Here is a 17,419-nt window from a genome sequence, read left to right as displayed (position 1 = left end):
TAAGGTTCCCCATGGTAGGCTCATAAAGAAGATAAGGAGGTGTGGGGTAGAAGGAAATTTGGCCAATTTTGATAAGTAACTGGCTGTCTCATAGAAGACAGAGGGTGGTGGTGGAAGGAAAATTTTCAGCCTCCACAGTTACCAGTGGTGTACCACAGGGATCAGTGCTGGGTCCTCTTCTATTTGTGATTTTTATCAATGACTTGGAAGAGGGGGCTGAAGGGTGGGTTAGTAAATTTGCTGATGACACCAAGATTGGTGGAGTAGTGGATGAGGTGGAAGGCTCTTGCAGGCTGCAAAGAGACATTGATAGGATGCAGAGCTGGGCCGAAAAATGGCAGATGGGGTTTAACCCTGATAAGTGTGAGGTGATTCATTTTGGTAGGATAAACTTGAATGCAGATTACAGGGTCAACTGCAAGGTTCTGAGGAATGTGGAGGAACAGCGAGATCTTGGGGTTCATATCCACAGATCTCTGAAGGTTGCCACTCAAGTGAATAGAGCTGTGAAGAAGGCTTATAGTGCGTTAGCGTTTATTAACGGAGGTTTGAGTTCAAGAGCCGTGGGGTTATGTTGCAACTGTACCGGACTTTGGTGAGACCACATTTGGAATACTGTGTTCAGTTCTAGTCACCTCACTATAAGAAGGATGTGGAAACATTGAAGAGATTGCAGAGGAGATTTACCAGGATGCTGCCTGGTTTGGAGGATAGGTCTTATGAGGAAAGGTTGAGGGAGCTGGGGCTTTTCTCTTTAGAGAGGAGGAGGATGAGAGGTGACCTAATAGAGGTTTATAAGATGATGAAGGGGATAGGTAGAGTGGATGTGCAGAGACTATTTCTTCAGGTGGATGTAGTTGTTATTAGGGGGCATAACTGTAAGGTTTATGGTGGGAGGTATAGGAGGGATGTCCGAGGTAGATTCTTCACTCAGAGAGTGGTTGGGGTGTGGAATACACTGCCTGCTGTGGTAGTGGAGTCGGACACTTCAGGAACTTTCAAGCGGTTATTGGATAGGCACATGGAGCACATCAGAATTATATGGAGTGGGACAGCTTGATTTTGGGTTTGCTTATAGCTCGGCACAACATTGAGGGCCGAAGGGCATGTACTGTGCTGTACTGTTCTATGTTAAGGGTAACAAGAATAATCTAGGTAATTACAAGCCGGTGAGCCTTTCGTCGGTGGTAGGGAAATTATTGGAAAGGATTCTTCAAGACAGGATTTACTCCCACTTGGAAATAAGTGTACGTATTAGTGAGACAGAACATGGTTTTTGTGAAGAGAGGCCGTATCTAACTTGATCGAGTTTTTTGAGGAAGTCATGAAGAGATTGATGAAAGTCGGGTAGTGGATATTGGCTATAGACTTCAGTAAGGCCTTTGACAAGGTCCCTCACGGCAGACTGATGCAGAAGATGAACTCGTATGGGATCAGAGATGAGCTGGCAAGGTGGATACAGAACTGGCACAGTCATAGAATAGTGCTCTCTCCACTCACATTGTCCGTACTTTAAGACTTGATTACCTGTAAAGACTCGCATTCCAACCATTATTTTGTAAATTGAATTTGTGTCTCTATATGCCCAGTTTGTGAACAGAACTCTCACTTACCTGATGAAGGAGCAGCGCTCCGAAAGCTAGTGGCTTTTGCTATCAAATAAACCTGTTGGACTTTAACCTGGTGTTGTGAGACTTCTTGTGTTTACCCCAGTCCAATGCCAGCATCTCCACCTCAGTCATAGAAGACAGAGGGTAACAGTGGAAGGGTGCGTTTCTGAGTGGAGGGCTGTGACAAGTGGCATTCCTCAGGGATCAGTGCTGGTACCTTTACTGTTCATAATATATACAAATGATTTGGAGAAATATGTAACTGGTTTGATTAGTAAGTTTGCAGACAACACAAAGGTTGGTGGATTTGCAGATAGCAATGAGGGCCATCAAAGGATACAACAGGATGTAGATCGGTTGGAGACTTGGGCAGAGAGATGGCAGATGGCGTTTAATCTGGACAAATGTGAGGTAATGCATTTTGGAAGGTCTGATACAGATAGGAAATATACAGTAAATGGCAGAATCCTTAAGAGTATTGATAAGCAGAAGGACCTTGGTACACAGGTCACTAAAAGTGGCCACGCAGGTGGAGAAGATAGTCAAGAAGGCATACGATTTGCCTTCATCAGCCGGGGCATTGAGTTTAAAAATTAGCAAGTAATGTTGCAGCTTTATAGAACCTTAGTTAGGCTGCACTTAGAATATAGTGTTTAATTCTGGTTGCACACTACCAGAAGGATGTGGAGGCTTTGGAGAGGGTACAGAAAAGATAGACCAGGATGTTGTCTGGTATGGAGGGCATTAGCTATGAGGAAAGGTTTGAGAAACTTGGTTTGTTCTCACTGGAATGATGGAGGTTGAGGGGCAACCTGATAGAAGTCTACAACGTTATGAGGGGCATGGACGGAGTGGATAGTCAGAAACATTTTCCCAGGGTTGAAAAGTCATTTACTAGTGGACATAAGTTTAAGGTGCGAGAGGCAATATTTAAAGGAGATGTACAAGGCAAGTTTTTTACCCAGAACCTGGAACTTGCTGCCAGGAGAGGTAGTGGAAGCAGATACGATAGTGACTTTTAAGGAACATCTTGACAAATACATGAATAGGATGGGAATGGAGTATTATGTTCCCTGGAAGGGTAGGATTTTTAGTTCAGTCGGGCAGCACAGTCAGAGCAGCCTTGGAGGGCCGAAGGGCCTGTTCCTGTTCTGTAATTTTCTTTGTTCTTTGACTTACCTCCTATTAAATTGATGTTTCTCTACCCCCTAGCTATGGTTGTAACACTACATTCTGCACTCTCTCCTTTCCTTCTCTATGTATGGTATGCTTTGTCTGTTTCATATGCAAGAAATAATTCTTCACACTAATATTAACACATGTATACTAATACATGTGACAATAAATCAAGTCACATTATGCACACAAATTAGACATTTGTAAATCGATGTAGCAGTTGTTCAATCATGAGCTTCTGAGGCTTGAATTTTTCATAACACTACTACTAGTAAAGTTTAAAGTTTATTTATAGTGTCACAAGTAGGCTTGCATTAATACTGCATTGAAGTTAATGTGAAAATCCCCTAGTTGCTGCATTCCTTCAACTCTTGTATACTGAGGGAGAATTTAGCAGCATGTCTTTTGGACTGTGGGAGGAAACCGGAGCACCTGGAGAAAACCCACACAGATATGGGGAGAATGTGTAGACTTCGCACAGACCATAACCCAAGCTAAAAATCGAACCTGGGTCCCTGGCACAATGCAGCAGCAGTGCTAACCACTATGCTACCGTGCCATGATGCACAGTTCCAAATCCGGTCTTGCATGGGATTCTTCCATACAGGGTTGCTGCTTTCAAAGTTCTGTCCTAGAGTGTGTGCTGACCCAGGACTACATTACTCTGAGGATGGTATATATAGGCTCTAAGGATGGTATTATAGACACACAGAGGGACCTGGGTGTGCAAGTCCACAGATCCTTGAAGGTGGCATCACAGGTGGAGAAGGTGGTGAAGAAGGCATATGGCATGCTTGCCTTTATAGGACGGGGCATAGAGTATAAAAATTGGCGTCAGATGTTACAGCTGTATAGAAGGTTGGTTAGGCCACATGTGGAGTACTGCGTCCAGTTCTGGTCACACTACCAGAAGGACGTGGAGGCTTTGGAGAGAGTACAGAAAAGGTTTACCAGGATGTTGCCTGGTATGGAGGAGAGATTAACTATGAGGAGAGATTGGGTAGACTGGGGTTGTTCTCCCTGGAATGATAGAGAATGAGGGGAGACCTAATAGAGGTGTATAAAATTATGAAGGGCATAGATAGGGTGAACAGTGGGAAACATTCTCCCAGGTTGGAGGTGACGATCACGAGGGGTCACAGGTTCAAAATGAAGGGGGCGAGGTTTAACACAGATGTCAGAGGGACGTATTTTACACAGAGGGTGGTGCGGGCCTGGAATGCACTGCCAAGCAGGGTGGTGGAAGCGGACACGCCGGGATTGTTTAAGACTTATCTGGATAGCCACATGAACATGGGAATGGAGGGATACAAACGAATGGTCTAGTTGGACCAATGCGTGGCGCAGGCTTGGAGGGCCGAAGGGCCTGTTTCCTATGCTGTATTGTTCTTTGTTCTTTGCATCACTCACCAATCCTCTGTTGATGCGATTCTCTGTCAAACATCCTACTGCACAGTACATGCAGGTACCATCATCACAGTGCAACACAGTCTTATGCATTGCCAGCTCATTCTCAACCTTGACCTGTTATATGTGAAGGAAATGACCATATTGCTCTATTTCTGATACAGAGATCAGAGATGTGATGAAGTTCCACCTCTCTAGCATTCTTATTCGCATCTCTCCATCGACCATTTTATCATACTGGTTCTTGTACTTGTGATCATTTGAGTAATTTTGTTCTGATGTATGATTTTACTTTACTTCTCAGCCTTGCTGCTTTGTCTAGCCCCCATCAGCACACCTATGCTTTTCCACTCATCTTCAACCCAGCTTTTGCATCTCCTCCGTCTGTAATTTTGCACTCAGCCTTGGCCAATTGCAGTTCAATCTGAACCAGTTCCAGTTCCAGCTCCATTTCCTGCAGTTGGTTTTCCCTTTACCAGGAATTTCATTTGAGGTCCCTTCACATGTACGGACAGTTTTAAGTGGCTTCTCTTTGTTAAAAGTTCTCTGCAATTAACACCCTCGTCAGCCTATTTAATTTGTTCCAAAATCAGTTTTATTTCCCAACTGTTGCCTACCCAGTCTCATGCATGATTTGGTTATGTCTAATGGTTCAGCTGTTCTGGAGAATGAGAATTTCAAATTCTCATTCTCAGCATGTGCTAGTTTTACTCGTAAATCATTGCTCTGCTTTTGCATCCATTTAGTGTATCTGTTTCATAGTTTTTTCTAAGGTTAACTCAACAGTCTCTTCTGACAACATTAGATAATGATCTCTTCTAAGAATTGCTATATTCCTTTTGTTGTAGTTGCAACAACTTTACTTAGATCATTGCTCTATTTGAACAGAATGGTGACTCCTGCAGTAAATTATACAGGATGTCCTACATGAGTACCATGAATCAAATCTTTGATGTGTTTCACTCAGACTATCAGTTCTTTCACCCAACACAAAACCATTAGCATCCATTACAAGGGGACTTCTTTGGCCCGCCTCGAGTTCCAGCAATGACCTCTGTTGTTGAGTTCTGCTCGTGCTTTTTCTCTTGACCCTTTTTATCTTTTTCAGATCTTTGTGCTCTGACTCCAGTTCCTTCGCCGCTTGTTGGTGACTATTGTAATGCTTATCACTGGCCCGAATAAGTTTCTTAGCTAAGTGGGCCACTTCCCCTTTAGATTAGAGTCACAAAGTTTTACCTGCTTTTTTATTTACTGTGGTTGTCAGTAAAATTTATCCAACTCTTTTCTCTTTGTCTTCTTCCTTTGCTGTGGCTTTTTTTCCTTTCTGACTGACTACATTATCACCTATTTGTAGTTTATTGCTAAAACCTCCAAAGAACTTCTCATTACAATATAACAGGATGGAGCACAACTGCATCTTGTTGCTTTCAGCTCTTCACGTAGTCACTGAGGGTCTTCAGAGGGTCATTGCCTTCTGATTTGGGCCCCCCCCGGGGGTTTTCACCAAGGATCTTCTGTTGCCCTCTTATTTGGGTTTTCACCAGAGTTTTGCAATGTTCCCCCTCTTCCCACATTGTGATTTTCATTGCTCCACTCTCACTGAGGTTTCTCAGTGCCCCCAACCCCCTTCTCTGGGTCTTTTACTACCATTCTGTGTCTAGCGCTGCCTCTTGCTCTGCTGAGGTCTATTTTTAATGTTATCCTCTATCTGGGTTCTTCTCTGATTTTCCTATCCATTGTCTTTCCTTTATTCATTCTTATGGTTATTGCATTAAATGTTGTACAACGCTAAATACATTACTGCTTTAAGACTGTAATTTCTTTCTGTACAGGCTGTTGTTCAGATACAGCTGACTTCCCTTTGTAGGTGTATTTTACAACAATGTGTCAAGGTAGGGTGTTTCTGGTTGTTGCAGCTATGGTTTTTTTCAAAGTTGAAGCCTGACTTTTGAGTGCCAGTCATTTTGTTTTAAACTTTTTAGCTTATTCCCTGTTCAAAGCAGTTTTAAAAAATTTATTTGTGGGACATGGGCATCGCAGCATTTATTGCCCATCCCTATTTGTCCTTGAGAAAGTGGCATGGTGACATCATGGTCAGCACTACTGCCTCACAGCGCCAGGGACCCAGGTTTGATTGCCGCCTTGGGTTACTGTCAGTGCAGAGTCTGCATGTTCTCCCTGTGTCTGCGTGGGTTTCGTCCGGGTGCTCCTGTTTCCTCCCACAGTCTGAAAGATGTTCAGTTTAGTTGGATTGGCCATGTTAAATTCTCCCTCACTGTAACTGAACAGGCGCTGGAATGTGACGACAAGGGGATCCTCACAGTAACTTCATTGCAGTGTTAACGCAAGCCTACTTGTGGCTAATAAATAAAGGTGCTGGTGAGCTGCCTTCTTGAAGTGCTGCAGTCTGCTTATTGTGGGTGACCCACAATACCATTAGGGAGGAAATTCCAAGACTTTGACCCAGCAAAGGAACGGCGATATATTTCTAAGTCAGGATGGTGAGTAGCTTGGAGAGGAACTTGAAGGTGTTAATGCATCTATCTGCTGCCCTTGTCCTAGATAGAAGTGGTTGTGTGTTTGGAAGGTGCTGTCTAAAAGTTTTTGGTGAATTGTTGCAGTGCATCTTGTAGATAGCACACACATTGCTGCTACTGTGCATCGGTGGTGGAGGGAGTGGATGTTTGTGGATGTGGTGCCAGTCATGTGGACTGCTTTATCTTGGATTGTGTCAAGCTTCTTGAGTGTTGTTGAAGCTGCACCCATCCAGGTAAGTGAGGAGTATTCCATCACGCTCCTGACTTGTGCTTTGTAGATAGTGGACAGGCTTTGGGGAGTCAGGAAGTGAGCTACTTGCTGAAATATTCCTAGCCTATAACCCGTTCTTGAAGCCACTGTGTTTATGTGGGTAGTCCAGTTGAGTTTCTGGTTAATGGTAACCTCAAGGATGTTGACAGTGGGGAATTCAGTGATGGTAACACCACTGAATGTCAAGGATGGTTAGAGTTTGCAGCTTTCTTCCTTCCTGCTCTTTTGGGACAAGTTTTGCAGTTCCTTGAGACTTTTTCTCTTTTACTTCTGAACTTGTTTAACTAAAGCAACTCTCTTGTCTTCCCTTTTCCAGATTTCTCCTTTTTAAATATGAAATACAGCTTTCTTCTAGCTGTGTATATCTTCTTTTACACTGCTTTAAGGCCTGTCTCTCTACGTTTTAGTTTTATGTGTCTATCCAACCCTCTTGACACGCTGACCACACCAGGTTCGTTACTTCGACTGCCCCTCAATACCTCCAGAACTTTTCCTCAATCTTTTCATCAGCTAATGATAGGACCATGAAAAGCCTTGATTTACAGAAGGATCTTAGGGTTCAACTCCATAGCTCCCTGAAAGTGACACACAAGTAGACAGGATGGTAAAGGAGGTGTATGGCATGCTTTTCTTTATTGGTCGGGACATTGAATACTAGACTCAGAATCTGATGTTGCAGCTTTATTGAACTTTGGCGAAGCTGCACTTAAAAATATTGTGTACAATTCTGGTCACCACTTTTCAGGAAGGATATTTTTAAAATTTATTTATTACTCTCACAAGTAGGCTTACATTAACACTGCAGTGAAGTTACTATGAAATCCCTGGACTCTTTGGAGAGGGTGCAGAAGAGGCTTATCAGGATGATGTTTGGATTAAAGGACTTGAGCCATAAGGAGAGGCTGGACAAACTAGGGTTGTTTTCTCTAAAGTGGCAGAGGCTGAGGGGATATCTGATAGAAGTCTTTAAAGTTTTGAGAGACGTAGATAGGGTTGACAGTCAGAATCTCTTTTCCAGAGTTGAAATGTCTAATGTTAAGGTGCATACACTTAAGGTAAGGGGGAGATAGTTCAAAGGAGACATGAGGGGCAAGTTTTTTACAGCAAATGTTAGGTGTTTGAAGCACACTGCCAGAGATGGTGGTGGAGGCAGATATGATAGGGGCTTTTAGATAAACACATGAATATGCAAAGAAAAGAGGGATATGAACCAGAAACAGGCAGAAGGAACTAGTTTAATTTGGCGTCATGTTCAGCAAAACATCGTGGGTTGAAGGGCCTGTGCTGTACTATTGTACGTTCTAACCCAGGGAAGTGAGAGTTGGTGCCTTTGAAAGATCAAAGAAAGCAAGGGGTTGTGCAATAAATGGAAGGCTACTGAGAGGTGTAAAGGGACTGTGGGGTGAATGTCCACTGATTCCTGAAGGTAGCAGGACAGGTCGTTAAGGTTGTTAAGAAGGCAAATTGTATCCTTTTCTTTATTAGCTGAGAGCAGGAACAAATAAAACATAGTTAAGCAATAACTGAGTACTGTGTGTCATTAAAGAGAGGACGTAATTGCACTAGAGAGGTTACAGAGGCAATTAAGGAGGATATTGCCAGAACTGGAAAATTGTAGTTATCAGGAAGATGAGATGTGCTGAAATTGTTCTCCTTGGAATGGAAGAGACTGAGGAGAGATTTGATTGGGATGTGCAGAATTGCCAGGGGACTGGATAGGGTAAATTGGAAGGGTCTATTTATTTTAGCAGAGAAGTCAGTGACTAGGTGAGAGATTTAAAGTGTTGATAGAAAGAGTAGAGGGAGATGAGGAAATTATTTTTACCCGAAGAGTTGTAGGGGTCTGCAAGTCACTGCCTGAAAGTAGCAGAGGCAGAAATCTTCAATTCAATTAAAAGATATCTGGATGTGCATCTAATGTTTTGTAACCTTCATGGCCACAGACCAAATGTCGGAAAGTGGAATTAGGATGAGTGGCTGTTTTTGGCCAGCGCAGACATGATAAGCCAAGTAGCCTCTTTGACTGCCATAAACGTTCTATGATTCTATCTACTCCCTAAAGCCTCAGTCATACCAAGCTCTATCCACTCTGTACCTTGTACTTGCTGGTTTATGTTGTCTCCTGATTAATCAATACCTTGATTTTAATATTCTCATCAATCTCTCCATTTCTTTGTACCTCGCTATCTCTAATTTCTTCCAGCCTCACAACCTGAAAATATCTGCACTCCTCCAATTTTAATTGTTTTTCCATGGCTCTAATCTCTGGATTTCCCTCCCAAACCTCTCTGCCTCTCTTGTGTACTTTAAGATGCTCTTTAAAACTTATCCCTTTGACCAGGCTCTTGGATGCCTGCCCCCTTTGTGGTTCCATGCCAATGTTTTTTTTTGATAGTTCTCTTGTAGAATGGTTTGGGATATTTTATTATGTTTAAGGTGCTAGATAAACACAAATAGTTGTTGTTATGTGTTTGCACACCCAGATTCTGAATGTTACCTTCCAGAAGCCTTAATTAAAGTCTTCAGAGAAAACAAAATACGTAGATGCTGGAAATCTGAAATAGAAACAGAAAATGTTGGTAAGACTGAGCTGGTCTGGCTGCATTTGTTGAAAGAGAAACAGTTAGCGTTTCAAGTATGTATGACTCTCCTTCAGAGCTCTAATGAAAAGTCATACAGACTTGAAATTATTTGAAACAGACTCTGTTCCTCTAAACAGATGCTGCCTGACCTCCCGCATTTTCTGTTTTAATTCAGATCCTCAGAGTTTCTTATGAAATGATTGAGGAATTGTCAAAAGACCAATGCACAACATCTAATGATAATGCAATCCACTTAGATGGTTTAGTTGCCAAAATGTATCTAAATTTGCTGGATTCAGTTGGGTAGGATGAGTGGGTATGCTCAATACAATCAGGAAAGAAGATCCTGATTCAGTTCAAGTATCCATGTGCTGCAATTATTCTGGAACATTCATAGTGATACTAGGTGTTTTGTAAGTGGGTCATTATGAAAGTGGTTGTATAAATGGGACTATATGCTCAAACCAAACATTGCGAGACCCTGCCATGAGACATGTTCATTCATACTGTTTTAAATTTTCACTGGCTTCAGTGTAACTGCCAATTCAAAATAAATGACTAATTTCTGTTTATGTGAAACATCCAACATAGCATAAAGTGGCCCAGTGACAAACTTTGTCAATTATGCTAAGTAATAAATCTTCTACAGCAATGTAATAAATCTTCCACAGCAATGTTCCCTCTAACCTGCATGGCCTTGCTGCAATGCAAGTGCTTCTATGCAAGACACAGAAGTCCACCCCTTTACGTTCCTAGGCTTGCATTTAAAATGGCCATGCACTTAATCGCTATGTACTCTAAAATAAAAACCCAGGCCTTGTTGTTTCACAGCATGATTTATTTTAAAACTAGGTGTGGAAACCAGATCTCACTGTTTATAATGATTGGCTGTTATATCTTTCAGTACAACAGTTACTGCACTTATTCATTGGCAGTGAAGTGCATCCAGAGGGCATAAGGAAAGGCAGTCAGACTTGCGCTCATATAGTGCATTTCCAGATCTTAGGGAGACCCCAAAACATATTACAGCTAATGAATGACTTTTGAAATGTAGTCACTGTTGTAATGTAGGAAAAGTGACAGCCAATTTTGTGTGCAGTAAGCTCCCACAAACAGCCATGTGATACTGATCAGATGATGGCTGGGATTCTCCCCAAAAAATTCTAAGTACCAAATTAATGTAAAAACTGGAATAAGTCCTGCTGGTTTTTAAATGGGATTTTCAAAATGAATCTCCCACACTCTGAGCGCTACAGATTGCCCTTGCGAGATTTATGATGAAAATCTGGGGGTGGAAGCATTGTACTGAGTGGGCCACTGCACATGCGCCAATCTGTCATAGCAGAGATTGGCACATGCATAATAGCTTTGCACTGCCGGCCTTCCGATTGCCAGCCAATCAATCGCTGACCAGCCTCTCAACCCTGGAGTGCTGCCCCTCTGATTTCCCATATTCCTGTCCTCCTGGATGTGTCCGGCCAGCTCCATTCATCCCTTCCCTCACCTCACACCCCAATCAGCACATTCCCTCCCTCTGCCAATGATCTCAATACAGCCTTAGGAATGCAAGTTATTTCTTACTTTACCCTCATATTAAAGAATGTAGTTAACACTTTTTCAGTTGCTCAATCCCCTTTCAACACTAGGATGGGATTGGGTTTTTAAAACTGAAAGAGTTAGCCGAATAAGTTCCATTAGATTCTGCTTTTATCTGCAGCAATTTTAGTGCAGATAAAATTTATCAAGTTCATTAAATATTTAGTAGTCTAGTGCAGATGTTAATGAAATGGATGATGCTATTTTAAGAGCTTTAACATCAATAGTAATTTTCAGAGTGGGATTACTGACTTGCACACTGAAAGCTTGTGAATTCTAATAGTGTTTGTCATCATCCTGGCTGAGCAAGGCAGATGGATCATGAATACTGTCTAGACAGACTGTGCCCAAGTGAAGCTGTGGTCTCTCAGGACGTACACTAAGATGCTGGCTTAGGTAATAGACAAAGTAAGGGCATTTTCTCTTATAATCAAATACGAGTCAATGCAGATATTGCGTTAGAGTCTAGCAAATGTCTTCTGTTTCTTATAACAAGTCATTAGTTATCACAGTTTGAAGTTCTGCATTATTTAGCTCTGGGGATAGATGTATGATAACATTATTGATTTTAACTCTAGTTTGTATAGTCTGCAGATTGATTAAATTCTATGTTAACACTGCTGATCCTGGATGTTTAGGAACACAGCTGCCTGTCTTCATGTATTAAATATAAAAACTCAAGAGTTGATTTTTAACTCTGGCTGTTTAAAATAGATGCACATTTCTCCCTCTGTCCTTGCGTGTTGCTGCCCATTGCAGGCATTGATATTGAAGTATTGAGCTGCTGTAATTAGGATCCCAGTATGATTTTAACTGTTGACTGTGGCAGTCATGCAATGTTGGATCTGTCAGTTAAACATGGTGGCAAGCAGGAAAGGATCCAGAGAGGCCCTGAACAAGAGAATTTGCATTCCTTATGGTCCGAGAGCAGTAGAAATGTTTTTTCTGGACTTCACAAGGTGACCTTGGGTCCTTTCTTCTAAGTTTTACCTCTTTGATGTGGCATGTATGTGTCCTCGGCTCAGTGATTTCCTTGATTGCCCAGCTGAGAAAACAACAATTTATACTTACATGGTGCCTTTAAGGTAATAAACATCCCAAGGCGCTTCACGGGAACATTATGCAACAAAATAGGACACTGAGTCACGTAGAGAGATATTACTCAGATGACAAAAAGCTTGGTCAAAGAAGTAGGTTTTAGGATTGATTTAAAAGAGGAAAGTGAGGTAGAGAGGCAGCAGTGTAGTCCAGAGGCATGAGAATTTTAAATTAAGACATTGTTTGACTGGGAACCTGTGCAATGCAACAAGCACAGGGGTGAAGTGAACGACACTTATTACAGGTTAAAACATGATGAAGAGGGTTTGAGGGTAGAAGGTGGGAGAGCAGCCAGGACTGCTTTGGAAGAGTCAATTCTAGAGGTACCAAAGATATGAATGAGGGTATCAGCAGCAGAAGAGTTGAGGCAGGCGTGAGTTATAGCTCATGGAATAAAAGGGACAGTAGCAATGTGAACCGAAATTGGCTGAATAATAAGGAACAGAGTGTAATGGTAAATATTTTTCAGGCTTTCAGAGAAAGGTTTCTAATAGTATTCCCTAGGAGTCAGTACTGGATCCTTTTCCTGATTTTTAGTAATATGTAATAATGATCTAGATCTTGGTGTATAGGGGACAATTTCAAAGTTTGTGGATGACACAAAACTTGGAATTATGGTAAACTGAAGAGGCCAGTGTAGAACTTCAAAAGCACGCAGACAAGTTGGTGAGGTGAGCAGATAAGTGGAAGATCAAGTTCAATGCAAAGAAACATGAGGTGATACATTTTGGTAGGAAGAACATTGGGCAGTCGTACAAAATAAGGAGTAAAATTCTGAAAGAGGTGCAAGAGCAGAGGATCCTGGGTATTTGTGTATAGCTCATTGAAGGCGGCAGGTCAGGTGGAGAGAATAGTTAATAAAGCATATAGTATTCTGGGCTTTATTAATAGAGGCACAGAATACAAGGGCTAAGATTATGCTGAATGTGTATGAGACAGTAGTTAGACCTCAGTTGGAATATTGTGTACAGTTCTGGGTGCCACACTAAAGGAAGGATGTTGGACACGTTGGAAAGAGTACAGAAGAAGTTTACAAGAATAGTTCCAGGGATAAGAAACTTCAGTAATGAGGATAGATTGGAGAGGTTGGGATTGTTCTCCTGGTAGAGAGGAAGACTATTTGATTTGATAGAGATGTTTGCAGACATGATGGGCCAAATGGCCTCCTTCCATACTGTAACAGTTCTCTGATTCTGTGGTGTTACTATGATAGAAGCCAGAAACTTAATTTATGGAGATCTATAGACTTGTGAAAACAAATAACTCTGGCCTTTGTGAGGAGAGTGAATTCACTGTTTCTGTAACAGGTAAATAACTTAAGATAGCAAAATATTTAAGGAGGGAGAACCAATTAGTTTAACAAATTAAATATGAAAATATTTATGAGGAATGTATATTAGTTCAAGATAAAGGTAAGAGTTCCAACCTTTTTTCATTCTTTCATGGCTTGTGAGTGTTGCTGGAAAGGCCCATATTTACTGCTCATCCCTAATTACTCTTGAGAAGGCAGTGGTGAGCTGCCATCTTGAACAATTGAAGTCCAGAGTGAATTGAAATCTACAGTGTTATTAGGAAGGTAGTTCCAGTAATTTGACCCAACAACATAGAACCATAGAAAATTACAGCTCAGAAACAGGCCTTTTGGCCCTTCTTGTCTGTGCCGAACCATTTTTTGCCTAGTCCCACTGACCTGCACTTGGACCATATCCCTCCACACCCGTCTCATCTCGTCCAAGTTTTCCTTAAATGTTAAAAGTGATCCACATTTACCACTTTATCCAGCTGCTCATTCCACACTCCTACCACTCTCTGTGTGAAGAATCCCCCCCTAATATTCCCTTTAAACTTTTCTCCTTTCACCCTTAACCCATGCCCCCTGTTTTTTTTCTCCCCTAGCCTCAGTGGAAAAAGCCTGCTTGCATTCACTCTATCTATACCCATCAAAATCTTATACACCTCTATCAAATCTCCCCTCATTCTTCTACGCTCCAGGGAATAAAATCCTAACCTATTTAATCTCTCTCTGTAACTCAGCTTCTCAAGTCCTGGCATCATCCTTGTGAACCTTTGTGCACCCTTTCAACCCTATTTATATCCTTTCTGTAACTAGGTGACCAAAACTGTACACAATACTCTAAATTCGGCCTCACCAATGCCTCATATAACCTTACCATAACAGTCCAACTTTTATACTCGATACTCCGATTTATAAAGGCCAGTGTACCAAAAGCACTCTTTATGACCCTATCCACCTGTGACGTCACTTTTAGGGAATTCTGTACCTGTATTCCCAGATCCCTCTGTTCAACTGCACTCTTCAGAGTCCTACCATTTAGCCTGTACGTTCCACTTTGGTTTGTCCTTCCAAAGTGCAGTACTCACACTTGTCTGCGTTAAATTCCATTTGCCATTTTTCAGCCCATTTTTCTAGTTGGTCCAAGTCCCACTGCAGGCTTTGAAAACCTTCCTCACTGTCCACTACACCTCGAATCTTTGTATCATCAGCAAATTTGCTGATCCAATTTACCACATTATCATGCAGATCATTGATATAGATGACAAACAACAATGGACCCAACCCCGATCCCTGCAACACTCCACTAGTCACAGGCCTTCCCTCAGAGAAGCAATCCTCCATGACCACTCTGTGGCTTCTTCCATTGAGCCAGTGTCTAATCCAATTTACAACCTCCCCATCTATACCTAGCGACTGAACCTTCCTAACTAACCTCCCATGAGGGATCTTATCAAAGGCCTTGCTGAAATTCAGGTAGATAACATCCACCGCCTTCCCTTCATCCACTTTCCTGGTGACCTTCTCGAAAAACTCATGACCTACAACACACAAAGCCATGTTGACTCTCCCTAATAAGTCCCTGTCTAACCAAACTTGCCCACCACCGACGTCAAACTTACCGGCCTATAATTTCCCATTTTTCTTTTGGAACCTTTTTTAAACAACGGAACAACATGAGCCACCCTCCAATCACCCGGCACCTCCCCCATGAATACTGACATTTTAAATATGTCTGCCAGGGCCCCTGCAAGTTCAACAGTAGCCTCCCTCAAGGTCCATGGGAATACCCTGTCCGGTCCTGGAGATTTATCCACTCTGATTTGCCTCAACACAGCCAGCATCTCCTCCCCTGTGATCTGTAAAGGTTCCATGACCTCCCTACCTGTTTGCCTTATTTCCGTAGACTCCATGTCCGTTTCCTCAGTAAATACAGACGCGAAAAACCCATTTAGTATCTCACCCATCTCTTTTGGTTCCATACACAATCTACCACTCTGGTTTTCAAGAGGACAAATTTTATCCCTCACTATCCTTTTGCTCCTAACATACCTATAGAAGCTCTTTGGATTTTCCTTCACTCTGTCTGCCAAAGCAAACTCATGTCTTCTTTTAGCCCTTCTGATTTCCCTCTTAAGTAGTTTCTTGCATTTTTTATACTCCTTCAGCATCTGATCTGTTCCTTGTTGCTTGTACATTTCATTCAACTCTCTCTTCCTCTTAATCCATGTTGCAACCTCCCCTGAGAACCAAGGTTCCTTTTCCCTATTTATGTGATCTTTGCTGTGAAGTGAATGGAAGTGTACAGTGAAGGAATGGTGATATAGTTCCAGGTCAGCATGTTATGTGACTTGAAGGGTAACTTTCACGAGGTGATGTCCCTATTCATCTGTCACCCTTATCCATCTAGGTGGTAGAGCTTGCAAGTTTGTAAGATAAGGTATAAGGAGGATTGACGAGTTGCTGCAACAGTGGTACACAGTGTTGCCATTGTGCTTCACTGGTGGAGAGTGTGAATGATTAAACTGGTGGGTGGAATGAGCTTCCCAAATGTTCTTGGAGTTTCAAGGATCCAGGCAAGTGGAGAATGCAGAACATAGGCCAGAATTTTCTGGCTGTTCACATCAGCAAGATCTTGTGGTCCTGCTGATGCTGCACCCCCATGGTGGCTGTCCCGGTGGCATGGAATGCAGTCAATGGGAAACTTGGCACTATAGTGCTGTTTCTTCATTGTCGATGAGTCAAAATTCTGGAACTCTGTCCCTAACACTTTGTGGGTGTACCTATGTCACATGTACTGCAGTAATTCAAGAAGGTGGTTCACTATTACCGTCTCAAGTGCAATGAGCTTTCTCTCCAGATCTTGAGTCTCTGCTGGCACTCCTGCGAATGTGGGTTCAAGATCCCACTCTGTTCTCTGGAATTCAGAAGAATGAGAGGTGATATAATTGAAACAGAAAATTCTGAAGGGACTTGGTACTGAAGACACTGCCGCACAGAGTGTTTTAATCCTTATGTGGTGAATAACGAACTGCAAGTCAACTTCTTATTAATACAATAATATTTATTCATACATACCATTAATGTTAATCAACCGCACAGTTCGTATAATTATTTTACAGAATACTAAAGTTCAAGTTCAATACCAGACTTGACCTAACTTTTATGTGACTGGCAAGTACCCAGGCAGATATTGGCTTTTATCCATGTGTTGGTCTCGGTGGTTCTCAGTGTAGACTGGTCCTTTGGTCTGGTCTGATACTCTGGCTCTGGTCTTCCTTCCATCGTTGGTGTGATGGCTGTTCTCATGGTGGCAGTTGCTGGTGGTAGTCACTGTTGTTCTGTTCCTGTCTCTTCCACATCCTCGTGATGTGTTGTTCGTGAGAGAGAGAGTTGCTTCAGTTGTGCAGCAACTTTCAACCCTCTTGGCTTCCTGCCCTTTTGGGCGGTCTCTTGATTATTATCAAGCAATCAATCAGGTTTGATCACCCTGATCGATAGAGTCCAATCAGGTGCTGCCACACTGATCTCTGGATGTGTTCCCAATGGCCATGCCCGTAGGTACTGGAGTCATGTAGGTCACATAGCTCCCTCCCAAATAAGGGGTTAATGCACCCCTTAGTCTAGTAAACAAGTATGTTTGACCAAAGGATTTCCAATGTCTTCAAGATGGCCTGTTTCCTGTGTATTTTGTAGTCTGGAGCTGCAGCCTGTTTCTCTCTGTCCAATGTTCATTTAAGGCTGCAGCCTGTCCATTTCTGCACTTGGCCAACTATCCCAGTGTGCTTTGTAAATCACTATGTTAGGTGGCTCGTTTGACCACAGCACAAAGAGATTATATCACCAGG

General features: G+C 42.3%; 1 protein-coding gene across 5 annotated transcripts in view; it reads left to right on the top strand.

The window, feature by feature from the left end:
• The window catches only part of ldlrad4a (low density lipoprotein receptor class A domain containing 4a), a 363,373-nt gene that overhangs the window by 148,526 nt on the left and 197,428 nt on the right, over window positions 1-17,419 (top strand). The window lies entirely within an intron of this gene.

The sequence above is a fragment of the Carcharhinus amblyrhynchos genome, chromosome 8, assembly GCF_965287045.1.
Source record: "Carcharhinus amblyrhynchos chromosome 8, sCarAmb.v2.hapA, whole genome shotgun sequence".
NCBI classification, from domain to species: domain Eukaryota; kingdom Metazoa; phylum Chordata; class Chondrichthyes; order Carcharhiniformes; family Carcharhinidae; genus Carcharhinus; species Carcharhinus amblyrhynchos.
The sequence above is the reverse complement of the archived record's forward strand: the minus strand, read 5'-3'. Positions and strand labels throughout refer to the sequence as shown.